Genomic DNA, 15,097 nt, shown 5'->3' on the forward strand with positions numbered 1-15,097 from the left:
TATATGAGATCTAAGAGCAGATGTGATACAAAATATGAAAGCAATTTTTTGGTGAAATAACAAAATGCCAAGAAATATTAGCCAACAGTATGGCATGGTTGCAGTAAACTGCCTTGTCCTGTGAACTCATGGATTTAAACACAATTGTGTTTTAGATTATTGAATTATTTTCTGTATTGATGCGCATATTGTCCCATTTTTGGCTAGTGAGAGAGAGTCTCTTCAGGTTGGTTCCTATGTCCTTTAGATAAGACCTTAGTTTTAGGTAGCTGTCTTGCTTTTTGGTTTGACAAGGTGTTACAGGTTTGTATGGTTTTCAAAGGTAACTCAAGGACTTCTAAGTTCTTGTAGTTAAGTTCAAGATTTATAAGTTTCTGTAGGACCAAAGTATCATTTCCACTCTTCCATTTTTAAAAAAGTTTTTTATAAACACTGTCCATCATTAATTTTGCTTTTTAATGAAATTAGGAAAAAATAAAATCTTTCAGCTTAGACAAAATTAACATGCTTCTCTTGTATATATTTTTAAAAATCTCTTGTTTCATGTCTCTGAAATAACCATAATGTTAACCTCTAGAATTTTAGAGGTTAACTATGAATGCTGGATAAGTTTGTTGGATTGGTAGAATACTGCCATCATAGTCACACCTTACATCACTTACATATGTATTATATATATATGTGTTACTGGAATTCTTTGACTGTTTAGCTATTTATCAGCCATCTTAAAGGGTCCCTACCCACCTGCCAGTTAACTAATTGTGTTTTGTGTTTCAGGTGAACTAAATCAGAGGTCCAGAAATATTACGTGACAGTAGTTTTTCTGAAAAGATATCTGTGGGGAGAAGGATTGTAGGATGTTTTATTTTGACAAAGTCATAGTACATGAATTGTGCTTTGATTATATTTCTTACGCATGAGAGCTATATTTTATGACTTAGGAAGATGTATGTATATATATATTTTATAGCTATTATGTGTTGAGTGCTAGAATATAAAGTACAGGCTGCCTTTTAAATGCTTATAATTTGGTAGTGACTAAAATATCAAATATGCACAATAAAAGGTGATATAATAACAATGTTAACATGTAAATTATAAATTGGCTTTCCATGCACTCCTACCTACCTGTGAGGTTCGTAGATTAGATTTTATTTCTATTTTTCAAACGAGAAACTGGGGCTCAGGGAAGTTAAATGACTTGATTTAATGTCTTAATGTCAAAAACAGTAGCATTTGAAAGAAAATAGCAACATTCTGATTTCTAACCTAACAGTTGTTTTTTAACTACTGCCCAGCTTTGAAAAGGGTTTTTTTTTTAAAAGAAACAAAAGACCAAAAAACTATGCTTTGGGGTACAGGTGGAAAGGAGGAAGCATCTTTTTCAAGGTTGGCGTTTGAATAGGCTTCATAAGGAGATGACATTTGAAGAATAGAAAAATTTCAACACTTGTAGTTGGAACAAAGAGCTTAAAAAGCAGAAATGTGGGAATTGGGGGGATGTTAGAATGATACAGATAAATTCACCTGAAGGTAGAGTACATTCAAGGAAGGTGCTGTACAGGTAGATGGATACTTTGAGACCATATGGAGAAGGAGAACTTAAATGCTTCGATACACAATTTAGAGAGCATGTGGAAGCTAATAGATAGCGATGAATACATGTGACATAATCAGGGTTATGTTTTATGCATAGATGTTAGAAGACAGTATGAAAAGACCTAGGAGACATTGAAGTTATTGTAGTAATACAGGTGGTAGGTACTGCAGAAAGGAAGGCATGGTTGAAAGTGGCGTTGTATAGGTAAGAGAAGATGGAATCCAAAAGATTGCAGGTAAAAGCTGAGATAGAAAATTGAATCCAATATAATACTAAAATTTAAAGTGTTGGTGAATGATGGAATTAGTGATAGTTACAGGCAAGAGGAGAAACACGTTTGGGAGTATAGGGCATAAGTTGCCGCCAGTAATGCTGAGCGATGATATCTAAAAGGACGTAGATATTTGCACATCAGTCAGCTGGAACTGGAATGTTTGGAATGGGAAAGATGAGGGGATGTGTTAGAGAGTGGCATGCAATGGGAGAGATGGTGGTTTTGTAATTCTTCAGAGCGGATGAGATCCTTATTTGGGGTAGTAGAGTGAAGATCAGAGGGCTAAAAAAGAAGTCAGCTGTACACATGTTAGGGCAGGAAGAAAAATCAGTGAAAGAGATAGAAGAGGACAGAATCAGAAAGTCAAATGTTGGGAGTTTAAAGATTTTATTATTTCAGTCTTCTCAAATGCTGGAAATGGCAAGGAGTGTGAAGTAATGAAGGAGTATGAAGACCTGTTGAATTTCGAGTTGATTAGTAACAAAGTTATTTAGAGTCCATAAAATTTTAACAATAACAAATGTTTTTCTTCTTTATATGTGTACATGTATTCTTTTACTTAAATGCGTGGATATGCTTATACTTCTTGTTGTGTACTTTTTTCTTTTGCTCCCTCCTCCATCAGTTTATTGTTTTTTGATGACTTTATAATCCATGAATATTATGAATGTACCACGATCTTGTTTTGATACTCCCCTTTAATGGGCGTTCACTGTATTTCCTCCCCCCGCCCCCACCTTTGCCACTAAAAAAGTGTTCTTAAAATAAACATCCTTAGGAACTTGTGCTTTTATTTCTCTATGTTGTAGAGTATATGTATTAATTGAACTACGTGACACTGCAACTGTGTGACCATTGTAACAAACAAACAAAAAAAGGGAAATCCTTATGTTCCAGTCTAGTGTTTTTACTTTTACTAAAAAGTCGCCAGATTGTTTTCCAAAGGGTTTTTTTTTTTCACATTTCCACTTGCGCTATGTAACCTATCCCCACATTCCTGCCAGAAATAGACATTCTAGATCTTTTAAATTTTTACCAATTTTAATGAGTATAATTTTATTCCATGTTACTTTGATATGTATTTTCTTGATATCTAGTGGATCTTTATGTACTCAGATATAGCTGTCTTTTCTTGTATAGTATTTGAGTTTCCAGTTGGTTAAAAAGATTTTTTTCCTGCTCTCTAGATTGGACATGTAGCCTTGATGTTTCGTTAAGATGTGTTGATATATGTGAAGTATCTGTGTATATGTACGCACATACACATGTATACACAAACATACACATTTCTCTGCTTTAAATATTTTGGAATTAAGTTTTGTCTATAGTAAAACATGTGGGCCCACTTTTCTTTCCTTTCAAATGGATAGTTACTTGTGACAGCTCACGTCTGCACAGTAATACAGCCTTTTCCTTTGTTCAGATCTTTGTATTTTTCAATTGAATATTATGTTTGGTGACATAAATCTGTGCCTTTCTTGTGAGTTTATTTTGTAAATATTTAATAGTTTTTTGCTCTTGTAAGTGGAATATTTATTTTCTCATCTGTATTTATAGGTGCTTACTACTGGAGCAGAGAAAAGCTGTTGTTTTTGGTTAACCACTGTATTAAATTCCTTTACAAAGGGCTAGTGATTTTACTAATTATATAGTATATGTAGAAGACCCAACAAATGACAGATTCAATGTTAGAGACTATTTTTTCTCTTTTGTATCTTTTTCTACTATTTCCTCAGAGAGGCAGCACAAGATAATAGGATGAATAAAAATAAAGATTTTTGACTTGAGCAAAAAATAAAGGAAGTTCTAATAACTTTTACCAAAGAAGTAAGGCCACCTGAGATTGAGGGGCTTTTAGTGAGATAGGGTCCCTAAGAGAAGTTGAAATTTTTGAAAATCCATGATGGCAAGTCTGATAAGGAAGTTAAAAACCTAATAAAATGACTGCCAAATAGCTCAGAGGTTGCAGAATGGTTTTAGACACAACATGGTTTGGGATTTATATAAGTTACAGTGCTTGAGTTGGAATTGGTAAGACTACGTGAGTTAAATTTCACAGTTGTTGAAATGTCTGATCAGTAGATATGCATGAAAATGGAGGGAATGCAGATGTAGTTCAGGAGGATGATATGGGATTGGAGGACGCTGAGAAGCATGAGTAACGTGACCTTATCTTGAAAACCTGTTCAATTAGAAACTGAGTAGAGAGGGCAGACAGCAGAAGCAAGAACTACAATTCTTCGGCCTGTGGAAGGAAAACCACATTCACAGAAAGATAGACAAAATGAAAAGGCAGAGGACTTTGTACCAGATGAAGGAACAAGGTAAAACCCCAGAAAAACAACTAAATGAAGTGGAGATAGGCAACCTTCCAGAAAAAGAATTCAGAATAATGACAGTGAAGATGATCCAGGACCTCGGAAAAAGAGTGGAGGCAAAGATCGAGAAGATGCAAGAAATGTTTAACAAAGACCTAGAAGAATTAAGGAACAAACACCTAGAAGAATTAAAGAACAAACAAACAGAGATGAACAATACAATAATTGAAATGAAAACTACACTAGAAGGAATCAATAGCAGAATAACTGAGGCAGAAGAACGGATAAGTGACCTGGAAGACACAATGGTGGAATTCACTGTCGTGGAACAGAGTAAAGAAAAAAGAATGAAAAGAAGACAGCCTAAGAGACCTCTGGGACAACATTAAATGCAACAACATTCGCATTGTAGGGGTCCCAGAAGGAGAAGAGAGAGAGAGAAAAGACCTGAGACAATATTTGAAGAGATTAGAGTTGAAAACTTCCCTAAAATGGGAAAGCAAATAGCCACCCAAGTCCAGGAAGCACAGAGAGTCCCAGGCAGGATAAACCCAAGGAGAAACATGCCGAGACACATAGTAATCAAATTGACAAAAATTAAAGACAAATTATTGAAAGCAACAAGGGAAAAATGACAAATAACAGACAAGGGGACTCCCATAAGGTTAACAGCTGATTTCTCAGCAGAAACTCTACAAGCCAGAAGGGAGTGGCACGATATATTTAAAGTGATGAAAGGGAAGAACCTAAAACCAAGATTACTCTACCCAGCAAGGATCTCATTCAGATTCGACAGAGAAATCAAAAGCTTTACAGACAAGCAAAAGCTAAGAGAATTCAGCACCACCAAACCAGCTCTACAACAAATGCTAAAGGAACTTCTCTAAGTGGGAAACACAAGAGAAGAAAAGGACCTACAAAAACAAACCCATAACAATTAAGAAAATGGTAATAGGAACATACATATCGATCATTGCCTTAATCGTGAATGGATTGAATGCTCCAACCAAAAGACACAGGCTCACTGAATGGATACAAAAACAAGACCCATATATATACTGTCTACAAGAGACGCACTTCAGACCTAGGGACACATACAGACTGAAACGGGATGGAAAAAGATATTCCACGCAAATGGAAATCAAAATAAAGCTGGAGTAGCAATACTCGTATCAGATAAGATAGACTTTAAAATAAAGAATGTTACAAGAGACAAGGAAGGACACTACATAATGATCAAGGGATCAATCCGAGAAGAAGATATAACAATTATAAATATATATGCACCCGACATAGGAGCACCTCAATACATAAGGCAACTGCTAACAGCTATAAAAGAGGAAATCGACAGTAACACAATAATAGTGAGGGACTTAAGCACCTCACGTACACCAATGGACAGGTCATCCAGACAGAAAATTAATAAGGAAACACAAGCTTTAAATGACATAGCAGACCAGATAGATTTAATTGATATTTATAGGATATTCCATACGAAAACAGCGGATTACACTTTCTTCTCAAATACACACGGAACATTCTCCAGGACTGATCACATCTTGGGTCACAAATCAAGCCTCGGTAAGTTTAGGAAAATTAAAATCACATCAAGCATCCTTTCTGACCAAAACGCTATGAGATTAGAAATCAATTACAGGGGGGAAAAAAACGTAAAAAAACACAAACACATGGAGGCTAAACAGTATGTTACTAAATAACCAAGAGATCACTGAAGAAATCAAAGAGGAAATCAGAAAATACCTGGAGACAAATTACAATGAAAACACAACCATCCAAAACCTATGGGATGCAGCAAAAGCAGTTCTAAGAGGGAAGTTTATAGCAATACAAGCCATCTCAAGAAGCAAGAAAAATCTCAAATAAATGATCTAACCCTACACCTAAAGGAACTAGAGAAAGAAGAACAAACAAAACCCAAAGTTAGTAGAAGGAAAGAAATTGTAAAGATCAGAGCAGAAATACATGGAATAGAAACAAAGAAAACAATAGCAAAGATCAATAAAAATAAAACCTGGTTCTTTGAGAAGATAAACAGAATTGATAAACCATTAGCCAGAATCATCAAGAAAAAGAGGGAAAGGACTCAAAATCAATAAAATTAGAAATGAAAAAGGAGAAGTTACAAAGGGCACCGCCGAAATACAAAGCATCCTGAGAGATTACTACAAGCAACTCTATGCCAATAAAATGGACAATGTGGAAGAAATGGACAAATTCTTAGAAAGGTATAACCTTCCAAGATTGAACCAGGAAGAAATAGAAAATATGAACAGACCAATCACAAGTAATGAAATTGAAACTGTGATTAAAAATCTTCCAACAAACAGAAGTCCAGGACCAGATGGCTTCACAGGTGAGTTCTGTCAAACATTTAGAGAAGAGCTAACATGCATCCTTCTCAAACTCTTCCAAAAAATTGCAGAGGAAGGAACACTCCCAAACTCATTCTATGAGGCCACTATCACCCTGATAGCAAAACCAGACAAAGATGCTACAAAAAAAGAAAATTACAGACCACTATCACTGATTAATATAGATGCAAAAATCCTCAACAAAATACTAGCAAAGAGAATCCAACAACACACTAAAAGGATCATACACCACGATCAAGTGGGATTTATCCCAGGGATGCAGGGATTCTTCAGTGTATGCAAATCAATCAATGTGATACACCATATTAACAAATTGAAGAAGAAAAACCATATGATCATCTCAATAGATGCAGGAAAAGCTTTTGACAAAATTCATCACCCATTTATGATAGAAACTCTCTAGAAAGTGGGCATAGAGGAGACCTACCTCAACATAATAAAGGTCATATACAACAAACCCACAGCAAACGTCATTCTCAGTGGTGAAAAACTGAAAGCATTTCCTCTAAGATCAGGAACAAGACAAGGATGTCCACTCTTGCCACTATTATTCAATATAGTTTTGGAAGTCCTAGCTACAGCAATCAGAGAAGAAAAAGAAATAAAAGGAATACAAATTGGAAAAGAAGAAGTAAAACTTACTGTTGGCAGATGACATGATACTATACATGGAGAATCCTAAACATGTGACCAGAAAACTACTAGAGCTAATCAATGAATTTGGTAAAGTTGCAGGATACAAAATTAATGCACAGAAATCTCTTGCATTCTTATACGCTAACAACAAAAGATCAGAAAGAGAATTTAAGGAAACAATCCCATTCACCACTGCAACAAAAAGAATAAAATACCTAGGAATAAACCTACCTAAGGAGGTAAAAGACCTGTACTCAGAAAACTATAAGACACTGATGAAAGCAATCAAAGATGACACAAACAGATGGAGAGATATACCATGTTCTTGGATTGGAAGAATCAATATTGTGAAAATGACTATACTACCCAAAGCAATGTACAGATTCAATGCAATTCCTATCAAATTACCAGTGGCATTTTTTATAGAACTGGAACAAAGAAATCTTAAAATTTGTATGGAGCCACAAAAGACCCGGAATAGCCAAAGCATCTTGAGGGAAAAAAACAGAGCTGGAGGAATCAGGCTCCCTGACTTCAGACTATACTACAAAGCGACAGTAATCAAGACAATATGGTACTGGCACAAAAACAGAAATATAGATCAATGGAACAGGATTGAAAGCCCCGAGATAAACCCACGCACCTATGGTCTACTCATCTATGACAGAGGAGGCAAGGATATACAATGGAGAAAAGACAGTCTCTTCAATAAGTGGTGCTGGGAAAACTGGACAGCTACATGTAAAAGAATGAAATGAGAACACTCCCTAACACCATACACAAAAATAAACTCAAAATGGATTAAAGACCTAAATGTAAGACCAGACACTATAAAACTCTTAGAGGAAAACATAGGAAGAACACTCTGACATAAATCACAGCAAGATCTTTTTTGATCCACCTCCTAGAGTAATGGAAAAAAACAAAAAAAACAATTGGGACCTAATGAAACTTTTAAAAGCTTTTGCAAAGCAAAGGAAACTACAAACAAGACAAAAAGGCAACCCTCAGAATGGGAGAAAATATTTGCAAATGAATTAATGGGCAGAGTATTAATCTGCAAAATATATAAACAGCTCATGCAGCTGAACATTAAAAAACAAACAACCCAATCCAAAAATGGGCAGAAGACCTAAATAGACATTTCTCCAAAGAAGACATACAGATGGCCAAGAAGCACATGAAAAGCTGCTCAACATCACTAATTATTAGAGAAATGCAAATCAAAGCTACAGTGAGGTATCACCTCACACCAGTTAGAATGGGCATCATCAGAAAATCTACAAACAACAAATGCTGGAGAGGATGTGGAGAAAAGGGAACCCTCTTGCACTCTTGGTGGGAATGTAAATTGATACAGCCACTATGGAGAACAGTATAGAGGTAGAGGTTCCTTAAAAAATTAAAAATAGAATCACCCTATGACCCAGCAATCCCACTACTGGGCATATACCCAGAGAAAACCATAATTCAAAAAGACACATGCACCCCAGTGTTCATTGCAGCACTATTCACAATAGCCAGGTCAGGGAAGCAACCTAAATGTCCATCGACAGACGAATGGATAAAGAAGAGGTGGTACATATATACAATGGAATATTACTCAGCCATAAAAAGGAACGAAATTGGGTGATTTTTAGAGATGTGGATGGATCTAGAGACTGGTGTACAGAGTGAAGTAAGTCAGAAAGAGAAAAACAAATATCGTATATTAACGCATATATGTGGAACCTGGAAAAATGGTATAGATGAACCGGTTTGCAGGACAGAAATAGAGACACAGATGTAGAGAACAAACGTATGGACACCAAGGGGGCAAAGTGGCGGGGGGGTGGTGGTGGGATGAATTAGGAGATTGGGATTGACATGTACACACTGATATGTGTAAAATAGATAACTAATAAGAATTTTTAAAAATTCAAAAAAATAAGTGTAAAGAAAGAAACTGAGTAGATCAAAGATATAAGGAGTTTACAGTGAAAAAGATGGTGTGTTGTTTTGTTTACAGTTACAGGATTTAAAGATAAAGAAGTTTTTGAAGTGTGTAGCGTGATGCAGGCATGGTTTGTATGACCCGAGGAACTTGTTAAGATCGACATGCCTGGGCTGTACTTCTGACTTGCTGACACTTAATTAAGACTTTTCCGAGTTGTCACAAAGTTTATGATATTACTTTGAAGAAGCTGCTACAGGTGATTTTGATATACCACACTAAGCAAGAGTCACTAGTGGGCTAGAAACTGGAATGTTGTCTTTTTCTTTCTTCCACCCCTTTCTCCAAAAAGAAAAGAAAACGGAGATACAAGTTATTGAAGTTGAGAGGGTAATAGAGATCAATAGAGGAGTGGATGAGAAGGAACACTGAGTTGTAGTCATCACTGAAGATTATTTTTTGGTCTTTTTAAATACTACTGACTAGTGGGAAAAAAAACGTTATTCATTTATTTTCAACAAATAATAATTGGGTGCCTCTTATGAATCAGGCTATATTTCAGGCATAATTAGTGAATATTAAGGATTAAGTGTCTCCTCTCCCGTAGCTTGCATTTTGTTTTTAGCTTGCATTTTTTAGTAAACATGAATAAGCTGTCATTCCTAGAATATTTAATTGAGTCACCACAGTGTTTGAGATATCTAACCTATCCCACACATTGTATGATCCAGTATGGTTTCTTTAGAGTAGTGGTCTATGTAAATAAAAAATTAATTTTGAAATGAATGTTTTCATTTGCTGCTATTACCTCTAACTGCTTTTTTATTGTTGTAAGTATTGCCCTGAAAGTTTCCTTTACCACTAATATAAGGAGGTACAGAAAAAAGAGGTGAACGCATTTCCATTACATAATGGGAATGAGGAGCATTCTTTCAGTTCTGGCAGTCTTGAGTTTCAGCACAATATGCTTCTTAAATACAGAACAGTTGAAAGGAAAATAATTCCAGACTCCTACCTACTGGCTGTGAATAGGTTGAAAACCTTTCCTATATTAGATAACCCTGTGATAACTGATCGAGTAACCAGAAACTGAGAAAAGTGATGGAGGTTCTTCTTTGTTTCATCTTCTCGCTCTTCCCTTCCTCTCCAAACCCAAATCTCTGTATAAGTTTTGATAATAGCAGATGCTTTGTGCTCATGTCTGTTTTGCAATCACTATTTTCATGGGTTCAGTTTTACATACTGCTCACATCTGGTACTATAGCCATCCATTTTAGATTTTTTTAAACCAGTTTTTTAAGGAGAAAATGACTGTATATTTACATGTAAATGTTTTGAGGTTTTAATTAATAGGGGCAGCCTAAACCAGGAGGAGAAAAAATCTCTTGTTCCCTTCAGCTCTAAAACCTATGATTCTTAATATTTTATATATTATAGGTTGTATCAGTTAACAGTTATTTTATACCAGCAGGCCCAAAGAAAATAGTACTTTTTTCCTGATTTGTATTATATTTATTATAATTTATATTTTGGGCTTTTAGGTCAGTAGAGTACTTATAAAATGCTGAGAAACCTTGCAGTAGAGTGAAAATAGGTATGATTTGTGGGAACAATTTTATTCTTAAAAATTTATATGACAGTTCAAATGTTTATTGTTTCTAACTTATGTATTCATTTTCATTATAGCATATTTTATATGTAACATTTTTATCATAACAATTACTCTTTTTATAACTATATAGGTATTTTAATTGACGTTGAGTGTTTTTGAGATCAGTGGCCTAAACAGAACGTCCTATTTTTTTGAAAGAATGTTTCTTTTTCCTTTTGTTCAGAGAATTGTATAAGAAAATTCTGCTCCAAAAAGCAGTTTTTAGTTACATAATTGAGATTAAAAACAAAGAGTAACTTTTCCATTGCACCCCGCCCTCCCCCGCTGCCCCCGACCACACCCGTGCTCACTCTGAGCTCCAGGCTCCTACTAAGCTGGTGCCACCATCATCTCCCACCAGTCCCCATCATGATCATCTACCGGGACCTCATGAGCCGTGATGAGATGTGCTCCGACACCTACAAGATCCGGGAGGTCGCGGACAGGCTGTGTCTGGAGGTGGAGGGGGGTGATGGTCAGTAGGACAGAGGGTGACATTGATGACTCGCTTATTGGTGGAAATGCCTCTGCTGAAGGACCCAAGGGCGAAGGTACTGAACACATTAATCACTGGTGTCGATATTGTCATGAACCATCACTTGCAGAAAACCAGCTTCAAAAAAGAAGCCTACAAGGAGTACATCAAAGATTACATGAAGTCAGCCAAAGGGAAACTTGGAGAACAGGGACCAGAAAGAGTAAAACCTTTTATGACAGGGGCTGCAGAACAAATCAAACACATCCTTGCTAATTTCAAAAACTCAGTTCTTTATCGGTGAAAACGTGAATCTAGATAGCATGGCTGCTCTGCTGGACTATTGTGAGGGTGCTGTGACCCCACATATGATTTTCTTTAAGGATGGTCTAGAAATGGAAAAATGTTAACAAATTTGACAGTTACTTTGGATCTGTCACCTGTCATAACTGGCTGGCTGCTGCTTTTCATCCACACAACACCAGGACTTAGACAAATGGGACTGATGGCATCTGGAGCTCCTCGTTTGTTTTGACGGTGATTTATTTGGAGCTGAGGCATTGTTTTCGAGAAAAAATACGTCATGTAGTTTGTCTAAAAATAAAATGCATTTAAACTAAAAAAAAAAAAAGATTAAATATCTGATGGTAATCAAGGGGTTTTACTATACTAGTAAGAAAACTTACTTCTAATCCCTTGATGTTTTTGAAGTAAACTGATTCTGAAGTTGATGTCTCTGGGTGTAGACAGTATTCTCTTTTCCCTAAATGTGTTTGCCTCTTCAAGAAAGAGATGAGGTTGAGAGCAATGAGAAGAAAAAGCACTTTCACTCTCTCAGTTCTGTTTTGTGTGTGTGTGTGCAGTTTTTTTTTTAAACTATTTATTGAGCACCTAGCATGCCTTTGCATCATATTGAAGGAAGAAGGCTATTCTAATACCTGTACTTGAGAAGCAGAAAATTGATCAGCAATTTGATAGTCAGTCTGGTGAAAACCCTTGGAATATGTCTAGATGAATTTATACCAAGTCACCTTATCTGGAGTTGTTTACTATCCAGAGAAAGGAGAGTCAAGCCCAGGATTTCATATTCAAATCAGGATCAGAAAACTAGGATACATGTTGAGTATGAAATAAGTCATTGTATTGTCTCTGCACTCACTACCCTCATCCTTATAGATTTCCTTATCCTTCCCATTCATTACTGTGGAGAAAAGGCTAGGCTTCATATGTTACAGTGGTCTAGAAAAGATGAAAGGCTTATGAGAAACTGGAAGAGGTAAAGAGAATTAAAATTTTTCTTTTGCCTTCCAAACGACATTTTCAGATGGTTACTTTTAAACAGAATCCAAACAAGGTCTGCACACTGCTTTTGGTTGCTAAATTTCAGTCTCTTCCACCTGTTGGTAGAAAAAAATTTGTCCTGTCACATTCCCCACATTCTGGGTTTGGCTAATCACATCCTTGTGGTATTACTAATACATTCTACTGTCCTCCTGTAACTTCTGTACAGTGCTAGTTGAGGTATGATTAAATTCACTTTTAATTCTTTGATCATGAAGTCTTCTTTTTTCTTCCTTCTGCCTCACACCATGGGGCATACACCATCTGGTTGTATCACTTTCGGTGGTGTTGATGTTGATTAATGGATTCAGTTGTTGTTAGTCTGATCTATCCATTATAAAGTTCCACATCAGATATTCCCCGGGTGGTCTTAGTGTCCATTAATGATTGTTGCCTAGATTCTTTATTTTCTTAGGGATAGAAAATTGTTGTTTTAATTATATCATTGTTTTTGCATTGATTAGCTGGAATTCTGTGAAGAAGGACTCTTCCTTGTCAAGTATTGGGATACTGAAATAGAACTTGCACAGCAAAAGCAGGGTATGTGCTTGAGTTGTTCTAGTTGTTAGTTTTTAGACTGATGAGTTGGTGGTGCCCTCTCAAGGTGACCAGTGATGTGAAGTTTATTTTTAATTTTTATAATCTCATGGATTAAGAACTATTTTTGAGGTGTTTTAATCCATTGCGGTTCCTGTCTCCTTTTGACATGACACACGTGGCCTTTGGTTGTTTCCTTGCTTTCTTGCGTGGCAAGATGTTCCAGGTTTTCTGCTTCAGCCCTGAAATTGGTCTTTCTTCCAAAGCATTCCTATTTTTATGAGAAGTGTTTATTTGGAGACTACAATCAAAGCATGGAGTGCTTTTTACTACTAGGTTGTCATTAATTGCTGCTAGGCCTTTTTAGAACAAGGAAATGTGTATTTAGTAAGAGAAATAAATCACAAATTCCTGCTTATATTTCAATTCAAATTTAAGATCACTATAGGGTTTTAAAGCTTGATTTGTGTTGTGTGAATTTTATTGAAAATATATCTGTATTATAAACATGAAAATAATTTTAATTTTTTGTATGCAGTTCCATCAGATAAGAGATTTTTATAAAAGTAAAACGACCAAACTTATTTATTATCAAGAAAAATTGTTCCTTGGGATAATGTGACACATTCATCCTCTGCCTTCTCATCCTCCCTAGCATATTGCTATATATCCTTCAGGTGTAGCCAGCTTGAGGCGTACAGACAGTACTATACCATGAAGAGAAGATGAAAAGATTTTTACTGCTTCTCTATTTGTATATATTTGTATATATTATTTTCTTTCTGAAAATTTTGATTTATAATGGATTTAACATAATTTCTTACTTGTTTTATATATATTTATAGAAGTAATCAAATTAGTAATGCTAATAGAATTACTATAATAAGACTACAGAAAGAAGTTTAAACTTTCTTTGTGATTCTTTTTTGTTCCTAGGTTATATCCCCTAGAGATATATGCAGTCAAAATACTACTTTGAAGTATATTAGTTTCCTTTATGATTATAAATAATTTCACTGGCTTACAAAAATAAAGATATATTTTCCAAGTATTTTGCATGTAGATAATGTGGGTTGGCTGTGCCTCTGTTCTGTGTCTTCTCGTTTGGGGATCCAGGCTTTCGGAGCAGGCCCCGTGTAGAACATGCCCATTCGTGTGGCAGAAGAAAAGAGTAAGAGCACTGGCAGATACTTTTTTTTTTTTTTAAGATTTTTTTGATGTGGACCATTTTTAAAGTCTTTATTGAATTTGTTACAATATTGTTTCTGTTTTGGTGTTTTGGCAGTGAGGCATGTGGGATCTTAGCTCCCCAGCCAGGGATCGAACCCACACCCCCTGCGTTGGAAGGCAGAGTCTTAACCACTGAAGTGCCAGGGAAGTCCCTGGCAGATACTTGTAATACCTCTTAAAGCTGTGATCTACTCAGTTTCCATTGACCAAATTATGTCACATAGCCAGGGTCCAGGGGTACGGTGGGGATGAATAACTATTGCAGGAAAAGAGAAGAGTGATTAAATTCTGAACAGTAATACATTTGACGACATAAAGTTACTTAAATTATTCCATGCATGTTGATGCCATCATAGTTAACATAATTAGTGTTGGTCTGAATTTTGTTTTAAAGGGATTTTATCTGACAGCCAAGATAGAGAGATAACTGAAGGTCAGGGGAAAAGGCTTTTGTTAGCCTTTGTTTACAGCTGCCATCTACACTTTTGGAGGGGTGAAATGATGTCATCTGTGTTTATAATCCTGGGCTTTCTCTGCTTAATGACTGTTACAGGTTGAATTGTGTCCTCTGAAATTCATTAGTTGAAGTGCAAACCCCCAGTACCTCAGACTATAACCTTATTTGGAAATAGGGTCTTTACAGAGATAATTATGTTAAAATGAGGTTATTAGAGTAGGCTCTAATCCAATATGACTGTTGTCCTTATAA

General features: G+C 35.8%; 1 protein-coding gene and 1 pseudogene across 6 annotated transcripts in view; both read left to right on the forward strand.

Moving 5' to 3' along the window:
• Positions 1–15,096, forward strand: part of LOC309629747 (translationally-controlled tumor protein pseudogene) — a 30,231-nt pseudogene extending 15,135 nt beyond the window's left edge. Inside the window, exon 3 of the transcript XR_014249491.1 lies at positions 778–15,096. The product of XR_014249491.1 is annotated as a translationally-controlled tumor protein pseudogene (transcript). The remainder of the gene's footprint in view (positions 1–777) is intronic.
• Positions 1–15,097, forward strand: part of TBL1XR1 (TBL1X/Y related 1) — a 175,771-nt gene that overhangs the window by 99,853 nt on the left and 60,821 nt on the right. The gene's annotated exons all lie outside the window — the stretch shown is intronic.

Source organism: Balaenoptera borealis (assembly GCF_965194805.1).
Source record: "Balaenoptera borealis genome assembly, chromosome: 5".
NCBI classification, from domain to species: Eukaryota; Metazoa; Chordata; class Mammalia; order Artiodactyla; family Balaenopteridae; genus Balaenoptera; species Balaenoptera borealis.